The sequence below is a fragment of the Bombina bombina genome, chromosome 3 (assembly GCF_027579735.1).
Source record: "Bombina bombina isolate aBomBom1 chromosome 3, aBomBom1.pri, whole genome shotgun sequence".
NCBI lineage: Eukaryota > Metazoa > Chordata > Amphibia > Anura > Bombinatoridae > Bombina > Bombina bombina.
The window spans coordinates 445617990-445644349 of record NC_069501.1 but is presented as its reverse complement, the minus strand read 5'-3'; the positions used below and the strand labels follow the sequence as shown (position 1 = coordinate 445644349).

The window sequence follows — 26360 nt, the reverse complement described above, 5'->3', positions numbered from 1 at the left end:
TCTTGAGGACATTATAGAACAGTGATATAGACTGTTATAAGATACTATCGATCACAAGACTAAAGCATGCATTAAAGGGGCAGTCAACACCAGAATTTTTGTTGTTTAAAAAGATAGATAATCCCTTTATTACACATTCCCCAGTTTTGCAAAACCAACACTGTTATATTAATACACTTTTTACTTCTGTGACTAACTTGTATCTAAGCATCTTCTGACCGCCCCTAATCACATGACTTTTAGTTATTATCTATTGACTTGCATTTTAGCCAATTAGTGCAGTGTCTGCCACTAGCCACGAGCGTGATCACAATGCTATCTATATGGCCTACATGAGCTTGCTCTCCCCTGCTGTGAAAAGTAAATAAAATAGAGGTGGCCTTTAAGGGATTAGAAATTATCATATGTGCCTTCCTAGGTTTGCTTTCAACTAGAATACCAAGAGAACAAAGCAAAATTGTTGATAAAAGTAAATTGGAAAGTTGTTTAAAATTACATGCCCAGGTTTTTTTGGACTTGACTGTCCCTTTAAAGGTTAATACAATATGAACCTACTAACAGGATCATAAGCAGGAAAAAGTATTTAGCATCAATACAATAAAATGCGATCCGTCGTAATTTGCTTTCCAACAACAGAAATAACCAGTAATCTGAAACATAGATAGCAGTTGCATATCTGCACGGATTAACCCTTTCTAAAGAAGACAACATATCCTAAATGCTAACGGCAAAGCATTCGTAAAGGCAAGATAAAGGACATTACGTGGCAGTTTGTTAACCCTGCAAAATAAAAAAGCAGAGAGAGGTCCTGTACTTGCATGAAAACAATCGCCAAGGTTGTTCGTGGCTCCCTGCTTGAGTGTTTGTTATACTGAGAGTCTTAGAAGTAGTTTTGGATGAGGGATCATAGTTAGGTAAGAAAATATTAGCAGCTTTCTGCTGTTCTCAAGTAACTTGTTCTAGTTGCGTAATAGCAGCCGTAGGCTCTCCATCCTGAATTCCCGCTGTTCGCTGTCGTGGGCTCCATGTTAAGCAGGGGTGCTTATCGAGAGGGAATAGCTTGTTTATGTGAACATAGTTCATGATGATGGCTCTGAGATCAGTGCATGGCCAAAATGTTGTTTTGATTTAGTACATAAGATTATATGAGACTGTGTTTTCCTCTGCTGCGATTAGATTTGGTACCGCCATAGCCATTCCCCTCAGATCTCCTAGCCCGCCAACAGAAGCAAGGTTCTTAACATTAAGGAAAAGTCTCTTATCTGTATTGTCCATAGTTAGGATCTTTTCAGTTGGTTCTCAGTACTGATCTTTTGTAAGTGATTCACAAGCTCCTCTTTCCAGTATCAACGCTATCTTCAGTTCAAATTTATCTGTTGTATATGACATCTAAATGTTGCGCCATATCCTCTCCCTTCATTTTGCAAGCCATAGGAAGATTTATTTGTTCTTTTGCGGTGTAACAGTCGCTTAAAACTAGGATATGTAAAAAGCGCTGCTGTAACAATGTTGATCCAGTAGTGGCAGGTAACCCGTGTTACCGGGAGGGGATTCCTAGCCTAATAAGATGCCGCCGCTATAGGCCTTCGGGGTCCAGTCAGCCACTCCAGATTCTGTATCTCATGGTTCTATAATGTAATCTATCTTGAGTATATACTGTAGAAAATACTCAATAATTGGCGGATTATTGAAAATCACCAGGAGCTCCTCAAAATGCGACTGCTCTGAGTTTCTGCATGGACACACCCCCGAGAACACAATTTAAAAAAAGTTTCCAATTTACTTTTATTATAAAATCGACTTTGTTCTCATGTTATGCTTTGTTGAAGAGATACCTAGGTAGATAGTGTGCACATGTCTGAAGCACTACATGACAGGAAATAGTGCTGTCATCTAAAGCTCTTACTAATGTGTAACATTGTTGCAAAACTGCTGCAATATACATTTATTTACAGTAATACCCAAAGCATGTAAACCAACCACTGAACCAGGCAGTTATCGCCCAATCTCCCTTTTAATGGGAGATGTCAAGATCTATGCAAAGATCCTGGCTAAACACATCGATAGAGTTTTACCCAACCTCATACATGTAGACCAAGTAGGCCTTGTTCCGCTCAGAGAGGCCAGAAACAATACAATCTGTGTGTTAGACCTTATAGAACACTCTGTAACTAACAACATTCCTTCTTTCCTGCTCTCCACTGATGCACAAAAAGCCTTTTACAGCTTAAATTGGGTCTTTCTCCAGAAAATTCTCAAATATTTTGGCTTTGGCGATTTAATGATTAAAAAAATCTTCCATCTCTATGGTCACTTATCTGCCAAAGTAAAAGCAAATTGTGTTCTCTCCCAAAGTTTTAATATCCTTAACGGGACAAGGCAAGGATGCCCCCATCACTAATCCTCTTTATCCTCACAAAGGAAACCTTAGCTGCCCACATCAAAAATAACCCAGACATTCAGGGTGTTTCCATTGGACAATTTACAATTATGAACTTACTATGTTTGCGGATTATGTCCTCCGCACCCTATCTTCCCCCTCTTCTTTCCTACCGGCACTATTATCAGAGTTTGACCGGTTCTGTAGACCCTCCAATTTCCTTATAAACCGTCAAAAATCAAAAGTGCTTAATGTCTTGTTGAGCTCAATCGACTTTCAGGGTCTAGGTTCCATATGTCCCTACAAACTTCAATCTTCTCACCTAAAACACTTAGGGGTGGTGTCAACTCCACACAGCTCACAGCTCACAGCTGTTTAGACTATAAACCACTACAACAGTTGATTCAACATTCTCTCCATTCATGGCAAGATAAATCATTTTATTGGTGTGGCAGAATTCAGTCAATCAAAATGACAGTATTGCCTAAAGTATTATATGCTTTCCAAACAATACCAATAACAATTCCTAGATTTTACCTCCCAACAACTTCATGCTTCATTAATACCTTATATGGGGATGGATTTGCCCAGAATAAACAAAACAAAAATGTACTGACCTTGTCATGAGGGAGGTCTATGAGTTTCCAACCTTAGACTATATTATCATTCTAAAATACTTCAGAGAATCCTTGATTGGCATGGTAGAAAAGAGTCAAAAGTGTGGGTCTCGCTGGACACCCAAATACTTAGGTCTCCTGCCCCAGGCCCCATGTGCTGGCACCCTAAAGAAAGTAGATCTTACATTTGTAAAACCTCTCTCCTCTATAAACACATTTTTTTTTCATTTTGGGATCAGCTGTTTAAGACAACACCAAACATTTCTACACCCCACTTTTTCCAATATCTACAAACATGGAATTCATAGGTGGATTTGAACCTAAAGCTAAGGGGAATAATACATTAAATCCCAGACTCAGTTTAAATTGTCACAATGTTAGATTGAGGAAAATTGAGCATGTCCGGACCTTCAGCAGATACTAAGAGGGTCTTTCACATCCTGGCTAATCCCAATTGCAGCAGCACTTCCTACAAAATACTCAATTTAGATAGGATCTTATTAGATCCCGAACTCCCTTTGAACATTTAAATCAGCTATGAAAAAGCTCCTTCTCACTCTCCTAGAAAATACTAGATTCAGCTCAGTCTATCACTCTCCACTCATACACTGTACAATGGCATCTCGAACTTGGCACACCTTTAGATAATAAAGAATGGAAACAAATATATCATAAGACACGCAAATCCTCTACCACACCAGGCATTATTGAGATAAACTTCAAGACAGTGTTGGAAGGACTGTGACCCATCAGGCACCATGCTTTATATGTTATGATTATTACTATTACAAATAGGTTTAAAGAGTGCTAAATTACTAATTGTGCAGTTCTGGAAATCCCTACAGTTACTGTAAGAAAAAATAAACACAATAGGATAGCATAGCCAGTAAATGCATAATAAAAAGACAATGCAAAAGCACTTTGTTTGAATTTCAAATGAGTAGTAGATTTCTTTGACAAATTTTAAAGTTAATTCTATTTTCCCTCCCACCGCATCATGTGACACCAATCAGCCAATCACAAAATGCATATTCATATATTCTGTGAATCTTGCACATACTCCTCAGTTGGATCTGGTGTCTAAGGAAGTGTGTATATATAAAGTTTGTGCACGTTTAGATAATGGAAGTGAATTGGAAAGTTGTTTAAAATTGTGAGCTCTATTTGAATCATGAAAGTTTAAATTTAAAGGGACAGTCTACACCAGCATTTTTATTCTTTAAAAAGATAGATAATCCCTTTATTACCCATTTCCCAATTTTGCATAACCAACAGTTATATTAATACACTTTTTACCTCTGTGATACCTTGTATCTAAGCCTCTGCAGACTGCCCCCTTATCTCAGTTCTTTTGATAGACTTGCATTTTAGCCAATCAGTGCTGACTCCTAGGAAACTCTACGGGCGTGAGCACAATGTTATCCATATGACACACATGAACTAACACCCTCTAGTTGTGAAAAAATGTCAAAATGCATTGAGATAAGAGTTGGCCTTCAAGGGCTAAGAAATTAACATATGAGTCTACCTATTTCCAATAAGACTACCAAGGGTACAAAGCAAAATTGATGATAAAAGTAAATTGGAAAGTTGTTTAAAATTACATGCCCTCTCTGAATCGTGAAAGTTTATTTTTGAATAGACTGTCCCTTTAATCTACCTAGGTTTACTCTTCAACAAAAGATAATGAGAGAACAAAGCACATTCGATAATTGAAGTATATTGGATAGTTGTTTAAATCACATGCTGTATCTGAATCATGAAAGTTTATTTTAACTAAACATGTGCATCCGGATCCTTCATTAGGATCCAAATGTGAAAGAAGATGGCTGCTCCTGACATTTGAGGCTTTTTGGAGCTGGATTTATTCTTCTGGATGTTCAATACACTAAGATCTGTGCCAAATCCAGATCTCAGTGTCTTAAAGTGAAGGTAAACTTTGGTGAATGAAAGCCCGTTTTTAAATACTATTAAAAGCAGGGGCACTTTCATTCATCAAAGTTTACAAAGCAGCCGTTTTGTTAAAAAAATTACCTTTTTTTCTTTTCACAGCTACAGCAGCTTCCCCCACCTAGAGATCCTCTATTCACACGTCAGCAATGACTAATCCGGCTTCCTCCAATCACAGCATGGCCTCAGGCAATGACTACCCTGGGGGGAAAGCTGTGATTGGAGGAAGCAGGATTAGTCATTGCTGACATGTGAATAGTGAAAAAAAGACTGGTTTGTAAACTTTGATGAATGAAAGTTCCCCTGTTTTAATAGTATTTTTTAAAAAATGGGCTTTCATTCACCAAAGTTTACCTTCACTTTAAATTTACCAAAATATAAATCTTGCTCCAAAAAGAGCTGGATGGTACAAGCGGCCGCCTTCTTCTGCATGTCTAATTTTAACTTTGCTGTCCCTTTAAGACTGTTCTAAAAACGAATTAATGGGACGGTAAACAATTTGTGATTGTACTACAAAAAGCTTAATTATGCATCGTAAAACAATTTTGTAATATATGTTCATTATATATTTTGTCCCATTTTACTGTTATTTTTATCTGGAAAGCCTAACTTTGCCACATATCTCTCCCTAAATTGCAGTTTATTGTAACTTTTCTGCTGTAGCCAAAGAATGGAGATTTTGTTAACAAAATGACAGTGTCTGGCTGCTCTGGCACATTCATCCATCTCCATATGTACAACTGGGTTGTCTCCTCCAAAAAACGAAAGTGGTGTGTGGAGTTTCGACAACTGAAAAACAATTGCAACAAACAAGTTGTTAAACTGTTCTAATACTATTCAGACTCTACTGATATGTTAATCTATTGGAAGACTGCAGAAAATATGGAAATTGTAAGGTATTCACTGTCCTTTTAAGCTACACTTCAGAAATAAATAAGGTTAGACTTGATGGGTCTTTTGGTTTTGGTGTACAATGATTATTTAATTATTGTAGTTGCTCATGTTCTGAACTAGCCCCAGCAGAGGAGATAAGAGGCATAATATAATCACATATAATCATGTGTGTGTGTGTGTGTGTATATATATATATATATATATATATATATATATATATATATATATATATATATATAACCAAAATACCATCATTACGCTGCTGATTCGTGAATCAAGACCATAATTTCTAGAGATATTTCAATAATTTGCTATAACTTGCCATATTATACATAAATATGTTTATAAGCCTGTACTCACAATATTTAAACCTATGTGGGGGGATATGTTAGGGTGTATAAATCTGAAAGTAAAACGGTTTTGTAGGCAGAGCAATACTTCTTATGTAATGCAAGCAGCAAAAAATAATAATAAAAACGTTATCGTATAAATCAACAAATGGAAACTGAATTGATCTGCATTATGTTAGTTTGCACCTGTCATATATACTGAGCTGCACCTGTCATGTATACTGAGCTGCAACTTTGGATCCAAAGGTTAAAACCAGTATGCCTTTAAATTCACCCAAGCTACAATAGATTTCATCACAGACCCGGAAAAAGGAAGTGAATGTAGCTTGTGAGTGTGGGTTTGTTTATCTGATTTCCAGTGCTCCATATCAGACACCTGAATATCGTTGTATGGGGAGCTGATCTCAGTGCACCTTTTCCTATAAGCAGCAAGAGCAGCTTGCTTAGTCACTATGCATACCCGAGCTCGCTGTGTAAGTAACACTGCTCTGCATTTACTAATACGTTGCTGCTGTCACTGCCAGTTAGCTGTCTTGTTTTCTGCCTTGCGCTTTTTAAAAGTTTATTTTATATATTGTAGACTGAATGGCATAGCTTTTATTCAATATAATATATAAAAGCTATATGATATAGATTGTTTCCCGAGCTGCAAAATGCCATGAGTTCAGTTTTATTTTAAAGGGACGTACATGTTTCTATTCTACAGCATGTAGAAGTATGTAGGAAGTTAAAAACCAAAGTGAGTATGTTTGTTATTATTAACAAGGAATTATAGTTTTACGTACTTATTGTGCCTGTCTTGTGTCTCCCATTATCTGCATATTCATTCATGTTCAGTTCCTGTCTTTCTGTTTTCTTTTCCCAGTCTCTCCCTCTTCCCTCTCTATCATTTCCATTATCCGCCCTACTATATTTCATATCTTCTACTATATGACTGTAATATTGTTTTTATAAATTCCTTTCATATCCATTATCCGCCCTGCTATATTTCATATCTTCTACTATATGACTGTAATATATTGTTTTTATGAATTCCTTGCTTTTTTTCCCTCAGAATATACAATTGAGCCTATAAATTAAAGTATATAAACACATACACGTTTAAAGGGACATGAAACCCACATTTTTTTTCTTTCAGGATTTAGAAAGAGCATGCAATTTTAAACAACTTTCTAATTTACTTATTTTATCTAATTTGCTTCATTCTCTTGATATCCTTTACTAAAAAGCATATCCAGATAGACTCAGTAGCTGCTGATTGGTGGCAGCACATAGATGCTGTGTGTGATTGGCTCACCCTTGTGCATTGCTATTTCTTAAACAAAGGATATCAAAAGAATGAAGCAAATTAGATAATGGAAGTAAATTGGAATGTTGTTTAAAATTGCATTCGCTATCTGAATCATGATATAAAATGTTTGGGTTTAATGTCCCTTTAAGAGAGCCTAATTTTCTTGGATTTGTCAAGGAATGTTATTGAGCTCCTATTATTGCCAATTCTCCTTTGTTGTTTATGTCTTATTATCCCTATGTATTGGTTGTGCACAAACGTAAATTTTCTGTTAGTTTTATTTTGTTTAAACAGATTTAGCTTTAAAGGGACACTAAACCCAACATTTGTTTAAGGAGATTTTTAACAACTTTCTCACTTCTATTATTTTCTTTGTTCTCTTGATATCTTTTGTTGAAAAGCAGGGCGTAAGCTCTGAAGCACTAGATTGCAGCAGTTTTACAATTTATCCATTTGCAAGAGCACTAGTCGGCAGCACTATTACCTGCCATCTATTGCTCCAGACACCTAACTCGGTATCTCTTCAACAAAGAATACCATAGGAACAAAGCAAATTTAATACTAGAAGTAAAATAGAAACTTTTTCAGAATTGTATTCTCTGTCTGAATCACAAAAGAACATTTTTCGATTTCATACCTTTTTAATTTACACATTTTAATAAAAAAATGACTGCTGTTTTAATATGCATAATCTTTTTTTGAGTTGAATATCTTTTTAAAGAGACAGGATACAGCAGTAGTAAAATACATAAATGTATAATGCACTAGAGAATTTTGCTGTAACATTACTGCATGCCTGAATGTGTAACCCTCAAAAAGCATTTAAAGGGACAGTAAAGTCAAAATGAAGCTTTCAGAGATAGGGCATGTCATTTTTAAACAACTTTCCAATTTACTTTTATCATCATCAAATTTGCTCTGTTCTCTTGGTATTCTTTTTTTTTTTTTAAAGCTAAACCTAGGTAGGCTCATATGCTAATTTCTAACCCTTGAAGGCCGTCTCTTATCTCAGTATTGGCAGTTTTTCACAGCCAAGACAGTGCTGGTTAAAGGGACAGTATACACCAATTTTCATATAACTGCATGTAATAGACACTACTATAAAGAAGAATAGGCACAGATACAAAAACCCAGTATAAAACTGTTTAAAAACTTACTTAGAAGCTCCCAGGTTAGCTCTGTTGAAAATTGTTAGCTGGAACACCCACTGAAAGTGGCTGTATAGCAAAAACAGCAGATACTCCACCCTCTCTCCCTTCCTCTGCATATGAAAAGACCCTTTACACAAGCGGGAACAAGCTAGAGGAGGTATACATCAGTATACTTCTAAAACTGGGGCTTGGTTAGGAGTCTGAAAATCAGAGCAATGCTATTTAAAAATAAGCAAAACTATACATTTATAAAAAACAACAACTGTATGGGCTATATAAATGGATCAACTTCATAACATTTAGGCAAAGAAAAATCTGGTGTATAATGTCCCTTTATTGTATACCATATAAATAATATTGTGCTCACTCCCGTGGAGTTACGTATAAATCTAACTGGCTGAAATTCAAGTTTGATAAAGTACTGATTTAAGGAGGGTGGGGCAGATTATCACAGAGGTAAAAGGTGAATTAATATAACAGTGTTCGTTATGTAAAACTGGGAAATGGGTAATAAAGGGATTATCTATATTTTTAAACAATAACAATTTTCGAGTAGACTGTCCCTTTAAAGTTTGTTCAGGAGCAGCCGTACAGTTATTCTCCTAATAGCTGTGCCGGCTCAGAGCTGTCAGTGTACTGCCACTTCAGAGTGGATTTTTAAAAATTTCTTTTAAATGTTTTATTCATTTTTGAAACAAAAAAAAACCCCTAAAACATTAGATTCAGAGATACAATACAAATCAACCATTAATAGAAATCTACTTATAAGAATTCTACCAGAATAACACAACTGGGAGATGGTGCAAAACATCATTGTACCAGATTATTATGTTGCAGAGAAAAAAGAAGTTATTAACACGCATTTTAAAGCATAGAGTAGCCAATACCCAGAAGGCACTCCTGCATACTTCTATTCCAAAAGAGTATTCACATATGTGAACTAACAGGTTAAATGCTTCTTAAACATGTGCCTGAATTTGGAATTGGCTACCTTATGCAAAAATAAAAGTTGATAAATACATAAATAAAATATATATTTTTTTTCCCATCAATAGAATGAGTAGAGGTGACAGGAGAAAAACAATTCTGGGTCTAAAGGCTTTATGTGAGATGGTGAATATGAGTTAAAGTGAATAGTGGTTGAAAAATTGATAAACTCCTTAGTCCCCCTACCTCCACTCTAGAGTGGCTTTAACTATTCACTATATTTGAAAGGCATATCATTTTAAACAACTTTCTAATTTACTTTTATCATCAAATTTGCTTTGTTCTCTTGGTATTCTTAGTTGAAAGCTAAATCTAGGTACAGATGACCCTCGGTTTACAACGGTTCAATTTGCACCGTTTCAGAATAACAACCTTTTTTTCCAGTCATGTGCCTGCTATTGAAAAGCATTGAGAAGCAGTGCATTGATTAAAAAAGCCAGCAGGTGGAGCTGTCCGCTTGTGTTGCAGCAAAGATATGCAAGCCAAGCAAGCTGAAATTAATCAGTTTAACCAGACATGAGCTATCGAGCAGCTTGCAAATGAACACGATCATCCTGTCTATAAATCAGTCCAGATTGGAATGCATAGAAAGAACTGTTTGCAGAAAAATGCAAGTAAAGTCTGTGTTGTGTGATTATTTTATTAGGTTTATAATGCTATTTAGCAAATGTTTTTGTTCATTTAATTTAGTCTAATTATATATTCTGTGTTGTGTGATTACTTTATTAGGTTTATAATGCTGTTTAGCATGTAAAGACTTCATTTCAAAGCTTTATAAATAACGTATTAGGTGTTAGTTAGGACAATTTTGAGAGGGGCTTGGAACCTAACTCCCTCACTTCCCATTGACTTACATTATAAACTGGGTTTCAATTTACAACGGTTTCGATTTACAACCATTCCTTCTGGAACCTAACCCCGGTGTAAACTGAGGGCTACCTGTAGACTCATATGCTAATTTCTAAGCCTTTGAAGGCTGTCTCCTTATCTGAATGCATTTGACAGTTTTTTACAGCTAGACAGCGCAAATTCATGTGTGCCATATAAATAATCGCCCGTGGAGTAACTTATGAGAAGGCACTGATTGGCTAAAATGCAAGTCAGTCAAAAAGAACTGAAATAAGTGGGGGGTCTGTAAGTGGGTAGTTGCATGGTAATCACAGAGGTAAAAAGTATATTAAAACAGTGTTGGTTATGCAAAACTGGGGAATGGATAATAAAGGGGCTATCCATCTTTTTAAACAATAACAATTGTGGAGTAGATTGTCCCTTTATTTCCTGTATGGAGTTAAACACAGAGGCACATATAAGTGCAATAATATTACTGTTTTACATGACTGTCCCTTTAAAGAGACATCCAATTGAAAAAATATATACAATGCATAAAAAAAGGAAACATTGAATGTTTTAAATTATTTATATATTTTTTGCATGAAAACAGAGTAAAACTAACAGGAAATGTATGCTTGTACACAACAAATCCTTAGAGATTGTTTGCTCGCTGACCGTTAAAGATGTAAAAGTGTAAAAAGCACTATATGTAACAATACAGTGCAATAATAAAATGTTCTAACTATGTGTTTAACCCCCGAAAAGTAAATAAAAAAATATAGTTAGTGTTCTCCATAGAACATTTTGCCAGCTGGATGACATTATGAAGTACCTGGGAGAGGGCAGTTTAATACTTAGCAAGATTATAAAATTTTCCTTTATTTATCTATGTTTCTTAAGATATCCAAAGTACAGATTAATTGTATGATTTAATATAAATTGTCTTAATAGTAATTTGTGCAAAAACATTTGAACATAATTAATATTAGATCATTGTAGCTTAATATTGGCTTAAATTGTAACCAGTTTTTCTGTAAAATCAGCCATGTGACGTGCTCATTAAATAAGTCAGCTCTGAAGCAGCTACTGGGAGCTAGCTATACACTTCTGATGAACCAATGACAAGGGGCATACGTGCGTAGCTACCAATCAACAGCTAGCGCTTAGTAGTGTATTGTTGCTCTTGAGCCTACCCTTGTACAGTTTATAAGAAGGGATACTAAGAGAACAAAGTCATTTGATAACAAAAGTAAATTAAAAAGTCTCTTAAAGTTATGTGCTCTCATGTCCCATTCCCTCAGATCAAATGAATGCCTAGGATCTACCACAGGCATGAACATTAAACATGGTTGAACTTGTAATAAAAAAAAAAAAAATATCCATTATTGAAAAACAGAAAATACCCTATTCTCAATGCAGCAAAATACTATAATGTTCCTTTAAATACTATTTGCCTTGATATTCATTTCCCATATTGTCTTTATTCCCCCACTTAAAGGGACAGTCTAGTAAAAAAAATTTTTTCGTCATTCAAATAGGGCATATATTTTTAAACAACTTTCCAATTTATTTTTCTTTCATGTAATTGGCAAGAGTCCATCAGCTAGTGACGTATGGGATATACATTCCTACCAGGAGGGGGCAAAGTTTCCCAAACCTCAAAATGCCTATAAATACACCTCCCACCACACCCACAATTCAGTTTTACAAACTTTGCCTCCTATGGAGGTGGTGAAGTAAGTTTGTGCTTGATTTTTATGATTTCTTCTATGATAAGCGCTTCTAAGCATTCTGAAGCCCAATTCCTCTCAGAGTACAGTGTTTGTCAGAGGGATGTGAAGGGAGTATCGCCTGTTGGTTTTATGGTTTCTCTCACGGGAAATCTTTTCAAGGATTCATCTCCTACCTCCCTTTTCAGATTGACAATATACTCTTATATACCATTACCTTTGCTGATAGTTTTCAGTACTGGTTTGGCTGTCTGCTACATGTGGATAGGTGTCTTTCGGTAAGTATGTATCATTGTTTAAGACACTCTCAGCTATGGTTTGGGCTTTATGTATTAATATAAAGTTTTAAATATATGTATTTTACTTATATTTGCCATGAGTCAGGTCTATGTATATTTCCCTTTGCAGTCTAAACAGTTTCAGTATAGGATTCATGTTTGGGAAGTTTATTTAAACTTTTTTTTCTTATCTGGGGTTTCAGTCTTTTTCTAATTTGACTTGTTTTTCAATTTTTTTCTCAGGCAAATCTAGGCTCGCGAGGACGCAAAATGCTGTTATTTATTGCGTCATTCTTGTCGCGAAATTTTTTTGCCGCAAAGTTGTGCCTTTGATGGAGCAAATTTAATAATTTCCTGCGTTTTTGTTAACGCTCGTTGTTTTGGCGTGAAGTCGTGTTTGTTATGACGCGAATTGCGTCATTTCCTGGTGTTGGTTTTGCGCCAAAAAATGTTTTAACTTCCTTTTGCGTAATGCGTCATTCTTGGCGCCACAATTTAGTTATTTTACCCCTATCTTTCTATCGCTTGCTGTTTTCATGATTTTTGAAATCTATTATGTCTGCTTTTTTATTTTCTTTTTTGTTTTAAAAAATACTATTTTTGTTTTTTTCTATCTACTGAAACTGTTACATTGTGGAAATTGAATGTTTTGCCTACTGTTATTTTTCTTTTTCTGTTACATTTTGCGAGATGTCTCATTCTGATCCTGACTCTGATGTTACTGTAGAAACTATGATGCCCTGAAACCCAATTCTTCAAAGCTAAGTGTGTTTTTTTTCATTATTAAGCTGTTATTTTCTTCAGCTCAATTATGTGGAATCTTATTTGTACAATGACATCTACTGTTTTTATTTTCTCAGTTCATGTACTTGATTTCATCTGCAAATATCATATATTATTGCTTTTATCATAAAAGGTTATGACTGCTATTATGCCTTTTATGTAAACTTACAAGGTCATTATAAAATTGTTAAGATTTAATTAATTTTGTTCTGACCGACAGCAAACTTAAGTTTATTTTACTGATGAAGGTTTTTTTGGCTCAAAGGATCCTGTATCAGACAGTTTTGTTAAAAAATCTCCTTATTTTTCATTTGAACATTTTTTGTTCTTTGTTAAGGACATTTTGTTATTTTTAGCTTTTAGGAGTCTAGTCCTCCTATTAACTATCAGCTAGATTACGAGTTTTGAGCGCTTTAGGTAAATTTAACGACCGCCACAAAAGCGTCGATATTTAACCTCCCTATTGCGCTGCTTTTACAGGTTTTGTAAAACCCGGCTTGTTCGGGTGATATGGTTGCGTTGAGCTCCATACCTCACCCAAATACAAGCAGTGTTTTGACGTGCTTGTGCACAATTTCCTTATAGACATCAATGGGGAGAGTCGGCTAAAAAAAAGCCTAACACCTGCGATCGTGGAAGCAAAAGCTCCATAACGCAGCCCCATTGATGTCTATGGGGAAAGAAAACGTTACGTTTAAACCTAACACCCTAACATAAAAACCACATCTAAATACCACTAATCTGCTGCCCCTAACATCGCCGCCACCTACATTAGTTATTAACCCCTAATCTGCCGCCCCCGATATCTCCGTCACCTACATACAGTTATTAACCCATAATCTGCCGCCACTATACTAAAGTTATTAACCCCTAAAACTCTGGCCTACCACATCACTAACACTAACCCTAAAGTAAGCCTATGTCTAACCCTAACCCCCCCCCTAACTTAAATATAATTAAAATAAATCTAAATGAAACTTACAATTATTACCTAAATATTTCCTATTTTAAACTAAATACGTACCTGTAAAAAAAAAAACCTAAGCTAGCTACAATATAACTAATAGTTATATTGTATCTCTCTTAGGTTTTATTTTTATTTCACAGGTAAGTTTGTATTTATTTTAACTAGGTAGACTAGTTAGTAGATAGTTATTAACTATTTACTAACTACCTAGCTAAAATAAATACAAAGTTACCTGTAAAATAAAACCTAACCTGCCTTACACTAAAACCTAACATTACAATAAAATAAAATAAATTAATAAAATACAATTATCTAAATTACAAAAAATAAACACTAAATTACACAAAATAAAAAACGATTTACTCCTAATCTAATAGCCCTATCAAAATAAGAAAGCCCACCCAAAAAAAAAAAAAAAAACCCTAGCCTACAATAAACTGCCAATGGCCCTTTTAAAAGGGCCTTTTGCGGGGCATTGCTCCAAAGAAATCAGCTCTTTTACCTGTAAACCCCCCCCACCCCCAACAGTAAATTCCCACCACCCACCCAATCAAACCCCCCAAATAAAAACCTATCTAAATAAACCTAAGCTAACCATTGCCCTGAAAAGGGCATTTGTATGGGCATTGCCCTTAAAAGGGCATTTAGCTCTTTTACATTGCCCAAACCCTAAGCTAAAAATAAAACCCACCCAATAAACCCTTAAAAAACCTAACACTAACCCCCGATGATCCACTTACAGTTTTCTAAGACTGGACATCCATCCTCATCCAGGCGGCAGAAGTCTTCATTCAAGCGGGCAGAAGTCCTCATCGAAGCCGGCAGAAGTCGTAATCCAAGCGGGCAAAAGTCTTCATCCAGACGGCATCTTCTATCTTCATCCGTCCGGCGCGGAGCAGGTCCATCTCAAGACATCCGGCGCGGAGCATCCTCTTCTTCCGATCGTTGCTGTAGAATTATGTTTCCCTTTAAGTGACGTCATTCAAGATGGCGTCCCTTAGAATTCTATCAGCCAATAGGAATTAAAGGTGAAAAAATCCTATTGGCTGTTGCAGTCAGCCAATAGGATTGAGCTTTCATCCTATTGGCTTTTCCAATCAGCCAATAGAATGCAAGCTCAATCCTATCAGCCAATCGGGATGTAAGAGACATCTTGGATAACGTCACTTAAAGGGAAACTTCATTCACTACAGCAGCAATCGGAAGAAGAGGATGCTCCGAGCCGGATGTCTTGAAGATGGACCCGCTCCGCGCCGGATGGATGAAGATAGAAGATGCCGTCTGGTTGAAGACTTTTGCCTGCTTGGATGAAGACTTCTGCCGGCTTCGATGAGGACTTCTGCCCGCTTGGATGAAGACCTCTGCCGCCTGGATGAGGATGGATGTCCAGTCTTCAAAAACTGTAAGTGGATCGTCGGGGGTGAGTGTTAGTTTTTTAAGGGTTTATTTTAAGTTAGGGGATGTTAGGGTTAGGCTTATGGTTACATTAGGGTTAGGTTTAGGGATTAATATATTTATGTAGTGATGTGGGAGGCCAGAGGTTTAGGGGTTAATAGTTTATTTTATTATATTTCATTGTGGGGGGCTTGCGGTTTAGTGGCTAATAGGTTTGTTATTACAGCGGTGTTGGCGGACAGCAGATTAGGGGTTAATAATAATTACATTGTGTTTGCGATGTGGGAGGGCGGCGGTTTAGGGGTTAATAGGTTTATTATAGTGGCGACGATTTTGGGGAGCGGCGGAATAGGGGTTAATACATTTTTTAAGTGGTGGCGATGTCTGGAGCGGCAGATTAGTGGTTAATATTTTTATTTTAGTATTTGTGATGCGAGAGGGTTTCGGTTTAGATGTTAATATGTAGTTTATGGGTGTTAGTGTACTTTTTAACACTTTAGTTATGAGTTTTATGTTACAAATTTGTAACGTTAAACTCATAACTACTGACTGTAGATGGCAATACGAATCTTGTCAGTATAGGGTGTACCGCTCACTTTTTGGCCTCACAGCAAAACTTGTAATACTGGCGCTATGAAAGTCCCATTGAAAAAGGGCGGTACTGTGACGGCCAAAAAGGTGTGCGGTACACCTATACCTACAAGACTTGTAATAGCGGCGTTAGGGAAAAAGCATCGTTATGAAGCATAACGATGCTTTTTCACTCATAACGCCAAACTCTAAATCTAGCTGTATGTTATTAATCATTTTTAAATCTGGATTTTAAGATTTTAATTTGCTCCTGAGGTTTTTTCCTATTCAATATACTATCTGTAATATGTTCTAATCTAGAGAATAGTTTATCCTGATTCCCTTTTGGGACTGTACTACTATTTCTATGGAAATTGGTACTTATTTTTAGGATTCTTTGAAGTTTGATTATAACCTTAGTAGAGCATATTCATGTACTGTTTATATTTTTAGCTCAGCTTTATCTGTGGCTAACATTACTGTTCTCTCAACTTTTTGTTGAACAGTTAGCATAAGCAGTTTCAGATTCTCAAGTATATAACGCTGTTTATTTACTTCAGATGTATTCATTTTATTATGTTTCCTATATCTATTATTATGGGTTCAAATATATTTTATTATCTCTATTGTTAGGATAATAATTTGTTTGATTTCTGTTATCTCCACTATTTCTGGAGGTTTAGAGTTTTTTCTGCCCTACTTTTAGTCCGGTGATGTAGATCAGTTGGTGAATGTCCTGACTACAAACGCTTATTCTAGATCCAAGGGTCATAGATTCATATCCCGGCAGGATTAATACAGCCCTTCGGTCTTTTGAGGATAATTTATTGTGTACCATTTATTTGGGTAATAATAACAACTATTTTTATCAGCTGCTAATTTTCCTTAACTCCGAGTGCAAGCACTGAAAAAGCATTTTTTTGTATCCTTCTGGGAGAAAAACACTATATAGTTACAAGTTATTAAGACTACATGAAGGTGCGGTTCTCAAACCAGTCCTTCTGGTGGGGGGCAGATTAAATTGTCTTTGAAAACTCAGTCCAGAATCTATATTATTCTTAGGGTTTTAAATAGATTTTTAGAATGAGACCTTCTATAGGAAGATTCTTTCTTTCTCAGTAGACTCTGTGAATTTTTTTTCAGGAGTGATTATACCAGTTCTTTAGCAGGAACAGGGATTGGGTTTCTATTCAATTCTATTCTTTGTCCCAAAGACGAAAGGTTTATTCAGCCCAATCTTGGATCTGAAAACGTTATATTGTTTCGTAAGAGTCTCAATTTTCATGTTGGCGACTATAAGGACTATTATGCCTTTTGTTCAGCAAGGTCTTTTCATGTCCACTCAATTTTACAGGACGTTTATCCTCATATTTTATTTCATTCAGACCACTTTTGGTTTCTGAGATTCTCTTTTTTAGGTAAGCTTTACCAATTTGTCACTTTTCCATTTGGTCTAGCGACAGCTTTATGAGTCTTTTCAAAGGTTCTTGGTGCCCTTCTTTCTGTAATCAGACAGTAGGGTATTGTGGTGTTTCCTTATTTGGATGGTATCTTGGTATTAGCTTAATCTTTTATTTTATTAGAATTTCTCATGAATCAACTATTTTTTTTTCTTCAAGACATGGTTAGAGGATTTCATTTACCTAAGAGTTTCTTGATTCCTCAGACAAGGGTCACTTTTTTGTTGGGGTTTCTAGATGGATTCAGTGTTTATGTCTTTGTCTTTATCGGACAAGAGTCAATTGTAGGAAGAAAGAGAATGGAAAGAACCATTCAAGAATAAACACATAGCACTCAATGCAGTTGCATATAGGTCATATTAATTACATGGGTACACAAGTGGGGCTTAAAGATAAATGCCTGATAGAAATTAAAACATAACTTTTATTTTAACACAACAATAATTAAAATCTTGTGATGTGCAATTAAAAATAAACAGATTAGACCGGACTACCAATTCTCTATAATCTACCAGATATGGAAATAAATAGTTCAGTCAGTATGATTGGTGCACACAATACTAGAGTACTACAGGTTGAATAACAGTTCTCAGCTGGATAGCTGATTATTCATAAACCCAATGTATTAAATTTAAACAAAGGGGTGAAATGATAATACGAGAGAATACTCGAATATTCACAACCTTTTAATGTAAGTAGTGAGGTATCTCACATAGGAGGTCGCTATACAACAATCAAAGTAATATAATGTGACATAGGAAGTAAATGTGCTATATCTAAATCCTAAGATAACCTTACTAATAGTATACTTGTACCGGGTCTTATAGATAACTAATATCCTGTATGGCTGGAGATAAATACCGGTAACTCTATCTAACAGAGCAATAATGTGCAACTGATATGAGTGTGTGCTATCCGGGGATCTCTGAAGTCTATACTACAAGGGATTAACTTAGGCTAGAAATAAAGACATAGCAACCATGATTATTGAATGTGGTGCACAAAAACAAAAAATCGGATATGATATAGATGGAGCTCATGGGTTATAACGAAAGTCTTAAATAAGGTGCCACATTGACAGTGGATCGCAAGGTAAGTAAGCTCGTACAAATCTGATTATGCTGACTGACAAATGGATAATAGCTAGTACATAATTAAATAAACATATTAGTGCTAAAAGTATGCACGGTAGTATTATCTAACTGACCTAACAATCACAGGAGCTCCCAGACTCCTCACCAGGGCACTGTATCGTATACATTACATTTATCTCCAGCCATACAGGATATTAGTTATCTATAAGACCCGGTACAAGTATACTATTAGTAAGGTTATCTTAGGATTTAGATATAGCACATTTACTTCCTATGTCACATTATATTACTTTGATTGTTGTATAGCGACCTCCTATGTGAGATACCTCACTGCTTACATTAAGAGGTTGTAAATATTCTAGTACTCTCTCGTATTATCATTTCACCCCTTTGTTTAAATTTAATACATTGGGTTTTTTGAATAATCAGCAATCCAGTTGAGAACTGTTATTCAACCTGTAGTACTGTGTGCACCAATCATACTGACTGAACTATTTATTTCCATATCTGGTACATTATAGAGAATTGGTAGTCCGGTCCAATCTGTTTATTTTTAATTGCACATCCCAAGTTTTCTAATTATTGTTGCGTTTGAATAAAAGTTATGTTTTAATTTCTATCAGGCATTTATCTTAAGCTCCATTTCTGTAACCATGTAATTAATATGACCCATATGTAACTGCATTGAGTGCTATGTGTGTATTCTTGAATGGTTCTTTCCATTCTCTTTCTTCCTGTAGATTAATCAATACACAGCACCTCCTCCCCTGTTTTTATATTCTGCTTATTAGCTGTTATATTTCTTAGGGTGCAGTCATACATACATAACAGTAGTGCCATTGGACCATCTCTCTCTTCCAAGAGTCAATTGTAATTGGCGTTAGCCTGTCTAAACTTACAGTCTAAAACATTCCTTTCAGTGGCTATGTGCATGGAAGTTTTAGGTCTCATAACTGCAGCATCGGACGTGGCTCCCTTTGCTCGTTTTTCATCTGAGACCTATTTAGCTTTGCATACTGAATCAATGGTGCAGGGAGTGTTTTCGGATATCACAGTTGACATTCCTAAATCCCAACACCCAACTCTCTCTCTGATTTGGTGATTAGACTATCATCATTTTATTCAGGGGGCCTCCTTTTGTTCGTCCTTCCTGGACTGTTTTCTTATTGGATACAAGTATTACAGGTTGGGGAGCTGTCTGAGGGTCTCTGATAGCACAAGGGGTTTGGGAACCTCAATAGGCGAGGTTACCAATCGATATTTTAGAACTCTGTGCTATTTTCAGAGCTCTTTCAGGCTTGGCCTCTTTTACAAGAACTTTTAATTTTGCTTTAAGACAGATAATATCACAACTGTGGCATATGTCAATCATCAAATAGGGGCTCACAGTTCTTTAGCAATTAAGAAGTATCTTGAATATGTTCTTAGGTGGAATTTATCTCCTGTCTAATTTCTACGATTCATATCTCAGGTTTAGACATTTGGGAGCTGGATTATCTCAGCCGACAGACTTTACGTCCGGGAGAGTGGTATCTTTATACAGATGTGTTTTCTCAGTTTCCCAGGTACCTTTTCAGGTCCAGGGATCCTCATGCGGAGATGGTGGATGCATTAGCAGTGTCTTGGTTTTGCAGCCTGGCTACATGTTTTTGCCTCTTTTTTTCTTCCAAGGGTAATTTCCATGATCATATTGGAACATTCTTACAGGTTTGGTATATGGATCCTGTCCGGATGTCCAGTTGCCATCCTTGGCTGCTTTCTCTTTGGCCAGCCCTCTTGTTACAAGGGCCATTTTTCCATCGGGATCTCAAATTACTAATTTGAAGGTATAAACATTGATTAGTGTTTAGTCATAGCGGTTTCTCTGACTCAGTTTTTTTTCACTATGTTGCAGGCTTATAAGTCTGTTTCAAGGAACTTGTATTATCAGGTTTGGAAAACCTATATTTTATGGTGTTCTCATAAATTCTCTTGGCATTCTATTAGAATTCCAAGGATTTTACAGTTTCTTCAGGATGGTTTGGATTAGGTTTGTCTGCAAATTTTTTTTGAAGGGACAAATCTCTGTTCTTTCTGGGTTTTTTCTTAGAAAGATTGCTTAACTTCCTGATATTCACTGTTTTGTTCAGGCTTTGGTTTGTATCATATCCAGAAAAAAGTTATCAGGAGCACCAAATTGCGAGTTTATTTTTAACTTTATTGTTTTACAAAAGGGCAATTAAACCCCAGGGTAAGAGTCCACAAAAGAAAACAATTGAAAAACAGTAGACAAAAAGGCTGACCGGTTGTGGCGTCTGCCTTAATCCTAGCCTGCTTAAAAACTGTTTGTCAGATACCAGTTTAAAAACCCACCTCTGTGATTCAATTGGTTGTGGTGCTCACACCTTTTTCCTATTCAACCAATGTTGACACTCTATAGTTAAACCATTGACACCTGTGTTCCCTAATTTCCACACTTCTGTCCGTATTGTTTTTAAGACAAGATCTCTTGTTATTTAATGCTCTAAGTGCTCAATTTTATTATTAGCCATAATGTTCTTAACTGCATTGCTAAGAGAAACTCTCTTCCGGCTACGATCTTTGCCCCTTATTAATACCAGATGTGTGTATTTTTGTGCTGCAGTCTGGTCTATGTCTTTAGCCGCTTTGCTCGCTTTATTAATATTTAGCCGTGGCATAGATGGCCCCACCTCCTTGTATGGGTGTGCTCGCTGTCTCACGCTACAAGCGCATTATCTTTATTCATTTTCAGTTTGTTTCTCATATCCCAGCATACAGTTAAGTCATATAACATGTGATATGATTCTTGAGTAAAAACGCAACATATTTGTAGACACCAAAATAAAACGTTTGATGTCCCTACTGACAGCACTGACTGTTTTTGTTTACTTTTGGTCCTGACGTAGAGGCCACTCCTCTCCCCACATACTGAGCATATGTCACTCTGTATTTACTTAACCGTATTTAACTTCAGTTACGTGTGGGAGATTAAAATGCACTATGTAAAGCGAGAGCCTTTGTCCCTAATGCCCTGTTTATTGACCTAATGAACTATTGCTCATGTATTGCGAGTACTATATTACACTACATTTTTTCATTTCATTATCAATGTAGAGATGTTGGGAATATAAGGCTAATTCTAGCTTCATCTCAATCATCACAGCTCACATTGTTGAATACTTAGCTGTATCCCTATATAGCCATTCTCCCTGGGACTGTTTAGACCAATGATGCAGATAATTCACCATCAGCCCTATAGTACTCTATGAGTAATATAATTAATTTTATTTTTATTTTTAATTTTTATTTTTAATGGGATGTTATACTATCATGGAGAAAAAGGGGAGGGGGGTGTGGGGGGGGAAGGGAGGAAGGGAAGGTGTTTTGGGGAGGGGGGGAAGGGGGGAGGAGGGAGGGAAGGGGAGGGTGGGGGAAGGAAGGGGAAAAAAAAAGAAGGGGTAGTGGAAGGGAAAAAAATCAATATAAATTATATAATTTTGAATTACCAAAAGTTGATTAAATCAAATTGAGTTTAGACCTTCTGGAACCCTGGTTCTCAACCGGAAAATCCAAAAGGCCTCCCTCTCACCCAGTTTACGTGTTCTGTCAACCCCTCTGTTCTGTACGGGGACTCTCTCGATGATAGTCCATGTAAAGAATCTTGGGTCTTTTTGGTGTATGACCGAAAAGTGATTGATTAGGGGTGTTGTAAGTATGCCTGCTCTTATATCTGCCAAGTGCTCCTTTTATTCTAACTCTTTTGTCCCTGGTCGTTGGACCCACATACTGGAGGGCACAGTGGGTACATGATATTAAATACACCACAAAATTTGACCGACAGTTCAAGCAAAGGCTCTTCTGAAAGCTTTCTCCAGTAACAAGGGACCCAAATGTGTCCCTTACGGTCACTCTTTCACAGGCTTTGCAAGAAAGGTAATTACATCTATAGGTACCATTTAATCTCAACCAGGCAGAGCCACTCGTTTCCTCTTGTTTCAATTTGGTAGGAGCTATTATGTTGCCTATCGTTCTATTCCTTTTTATACGTAAACCGTATAACCTCCATTACTGTTTCCTTTAAGGCATCATCAGCTAATAGAAGTTGATAATTATTCCTAATTATCTGGCATACCTGATTGTATTGCCGTGAATAATCTGTTGTAAATTGAATTCTGTTGTTATCAGTTGTTTGTTCCTGCCACATCCTACCTCTGTTTCTGTTTTTGTTTTCATTTTGTCTCTGGTTTGTTCAAGAAGTTCCTCCCTACTGATTCTGGTGACAATATTTCTTTCCTTAGTTACAATCAACCTTTGCTAGCCTCTCTCTAGTAGCCTGTCTGTTAATTCATCCGCTTGCTTTTCATATGTGTAGTAACTAGAACAGTTCCTCTTTAGGCGGATGAACTGCCCTCTCGCTACACCTCTGAAAACTCTCCTTGGGTGGAAACTTGATGCATGTAGGAGAGAATTTCCTGATATGGGTTTGCGATAGGTTTCTGTGGTAATCTTCTGACCTACGTGACCCTTCAGTGTAATATCTAGAAAATTTACTGTGTGTTCCTGTACATCTGAAGTAAAACTGATCCCTACAATGTTCTGATTCAATCCCTCTTTAAAGTCCTCGAGATCTTCCTTCGATCCCTTCCAGATGAAAAGGAGATCATCGATGAAACACTTGTACCACACTATCTCCCGTCTGTAGGGGTTTCGTTCTCCGAAGACGTGGGAGAGCTCCCACCAACCCATAAAAAGGTTGGCATAGGAGGGGGCAAACTTTGCCCCCATTGCCGTCCCACGCCTCTGGAGAAAGAACTCCCCCTCAAACAAGAAATAGTTGTGGGTCAGGAGAAAGCTGGTCACCCTCAGAATGTATTTTATATACTCCTGATTACCTGAGTACCTCCTAGAGAGAAAGAATTCTAAAGCCTCAAGTCCCTTTTCATGAGGTATTGTTGAATAAAGAGATCTGACATCTACTGTAAGCCAGTTAAAATTATTCTGCCAGGTCACTTCAGAGAGTAAGTTTAGGACATGTTTTGTGTCAGCCAGAAAGCTCCAAAGGGTGCTCACCATCAGCTGCAAGATACCATCCAGCCATTCCGAAAGGTGCTCTAAAAGTGAGCCAATTCCGCTCACAATTGGCCTCCCTTGTGCATTTTCGATGGACTTGTGTACTTTCAGTAGGTGGTTAAACACAGGTATAACTGGATTTTGCACAAGTAAATATATTTTTGTTTCCTGGTTAATATAACCTAACTCCACCCCATCGTCCACAAGGGAGACCAATTGACACTGGAACGACCGGGTTGGATCTTGTAACGTTTCATAATCTGATTCCGTTCTCAATTGTCTGAATGCTTCTTGCACGAAATTTTGCCTGTCCTGAACCACAATGGCTCGCACTTGTCTGCTGATCTTATTACAAGATTCTTGTTGTTTTTTAGACTTTCCAAGGCTTTTTTCTGTTTTTGTGTAATGTTAGATTCCTGTCCCTTCTGTGTAATGTAATGAAGCTTAACTGAATCACTTTCTACCTGTTTCTGGAATTTTTCCAAAAGGGGGCCCCTGCTTTGTATGGGATAGAACGAGGATTTGCTCTTTAGTGTTGGAGTATTCAAACTCCTGCATTCCTCATGTCCCACCTCACCTTGGAGAGACTCCAGAACCCTGACATCACAGAGTTCTTGGAAATCCATCACTGTACTGAAATTTCCATTTCCATATATACTATCAACGGAACCTGAACTCTCATTTGTTTCATAGTGTTCTCCTACTTCAGTCTTGAAGTGCTTTCTCAAGGTCAAATTGCGTATCATTTTGTTCACGTCCAAAAGAGTCTTAAATAAATTGAAGTCCGCAGTCGGTACAAAAGTTAAACCTAGACTGAGAACCTCTAATTCAAATTTATTCAACACATAGCTTGACAGATTAATGACATTCAGTCCCTGTAATTGCCCCTCATTCGTCCTCTCCTTTGGGGGTATCTTCTTTCCTCTCTTGATTGCTGATAATGCTCTGGATTTCCTCTTCCCCCGCCCCCCTTCTGATGCTCTTGGGGGTACCTGAAAAACCTGCTCAATTTGAGATCTGTTTCTCCTAGGTGCTCTTGACTTGCACCTGGTTGTGCAGGTTCCTCCCGATAATGTGAAGTGGTTGGAGCAGAGTCTGGCCCCTTATACTTCAGGATCGGGGGTAGTCTGTTGGGCCCTTCTTTCGGTCTTACCCAAGATTCTTGTGCTGCCTGATCTTCCCCTCCTGAGGAAGAACCTTCGTCCCAAGATTCTCCTTCGCTCTCCTGAAAATTTACTCGTCTGTCACGATTGTTCTTTGATCTATTGCCTCTCCTCCATCTATTGAAATGGGGAACTTGTTTATTTTGTTCTTTTCTTAGGGCAAAACGATCTCTCCTGTTCCAGACGTAGACTCTATTCAGATTGTAATCTTGTAGATCTCTTAGATACTTTGTACGTTTGCCTTCAAGTAACACAGATTTGGCTTCTGCCAACACTTTTTGTAAAGTGGCATCAAATTTTAAGAAGCTTGGTTCCTCACTTCTCTTATTGAGCTCATCCTGTAATTCCTTGATTTTAGTACCGAGATCCTCAATAGCTTTCAGCTTGAAATCACAAATTAATTTCATTAATTTAAAGGAGCATTGTGTTAGATGGTCATTCCACTTTTCCATAAAAGACTTATCATCTGTAATAAAAGTTGGGAATTTGTTCAATCTCAAACCTCTAGGTACCAGGCCTAGCTCCAAATATTTATTCTATGTATTCACATCCCACTTTAATTGATCCTCTTTGATAAGGAGGAATTCCACCTCTTCAAAAAGATTAATCAGGCTGTAATTGGTTTTGTTCAGGGAAAAGATTTGGTTACAGTCCCAGGCTGCCGCTTCCCTCTCTTTAGCTGACCGTAGGGAAAACAAAACTGGTGTCCTGGATATTATGCTCTCACCCTGCATACCTTTAACTGCGGAGTATTGAACAATAATTATCCTGTGCAAAACACCCTGAGCTCAGCCACAGCTCAAGCAAACGCTTAATGTAGTCAGGGTAATGGGGAAACAAAGTTCATATGGATGTTTGCACAGTTCACTTATTTTCATTTATTGAAACAAATCTCATTTCCACACACTGCTTAAGTGCTATAGTTGTTGCTGCTGTAAACTGATAGTGGGTGGTTAACCCCCAGCACCCCCCAACTGTTTCAAAGCTAAGGGATAGTTTGCATCAAATATCGCCAAGACAATATATTATAATCCAAAGTGACTCACCACACTCCTGTTGCTAGGTGCAGTCCTTTTTCTCTCTCCTTGATGCTGTATGCCAGTTGAGATATTTTCTCCGCCAGTCCTTATCTTATGGTTGGCAAATGTCCCTTGGTAGTAAAAAACAGTCCAAGCAGAGTGGTATTGTACCTCCGCAGTTGAGGTATGTGTTAAAAAAACTAAATTTCTGTGCTCACTATGGCCAATGCTTGCAAATATCCAGAAAAAAAGTTATCAGGAGCACCAAATTGCGAGTTAAAAATAAACTTTATTGTTTTACAAAAGGGCAATTAAACCCCAGGGTAAGAGTCCACAAAAGAAAACAATGAAAAACAGTAGACAAAAAGGCTGACCGGTTT

The 26360-nt window shown here is 37.0% G+C and overlaps 1 protein-coding gene across 3 annotated transcripts in view; it reads left to right on the top strand.

Annotated features, from left to right (window-relative positions):
• Positions 1 to 6503: 6503 nt before the first annotated feature.
• Positions 6504 to 26360, top strand: part of PHTF1 (putative homeodomain transcription factor 1) — a 383975-nt gene continuing 364118 nt past the window's right edge. For 2 of the 3 annotated variants that reach the window (XM_053706659.1, XM_053706664.1), the window contains exon 1: positions 6504 to 6664. The gene's annotated coding sequence lies outside the window, so the exon portion shown is untranslated. Of the gene's footprint in view, positions 6665 to 6909; positions 6931 to 26360 lie in introns of those variants that run through there. The other variant, XM_053706661.1, reaches the window with a different exon arrangement.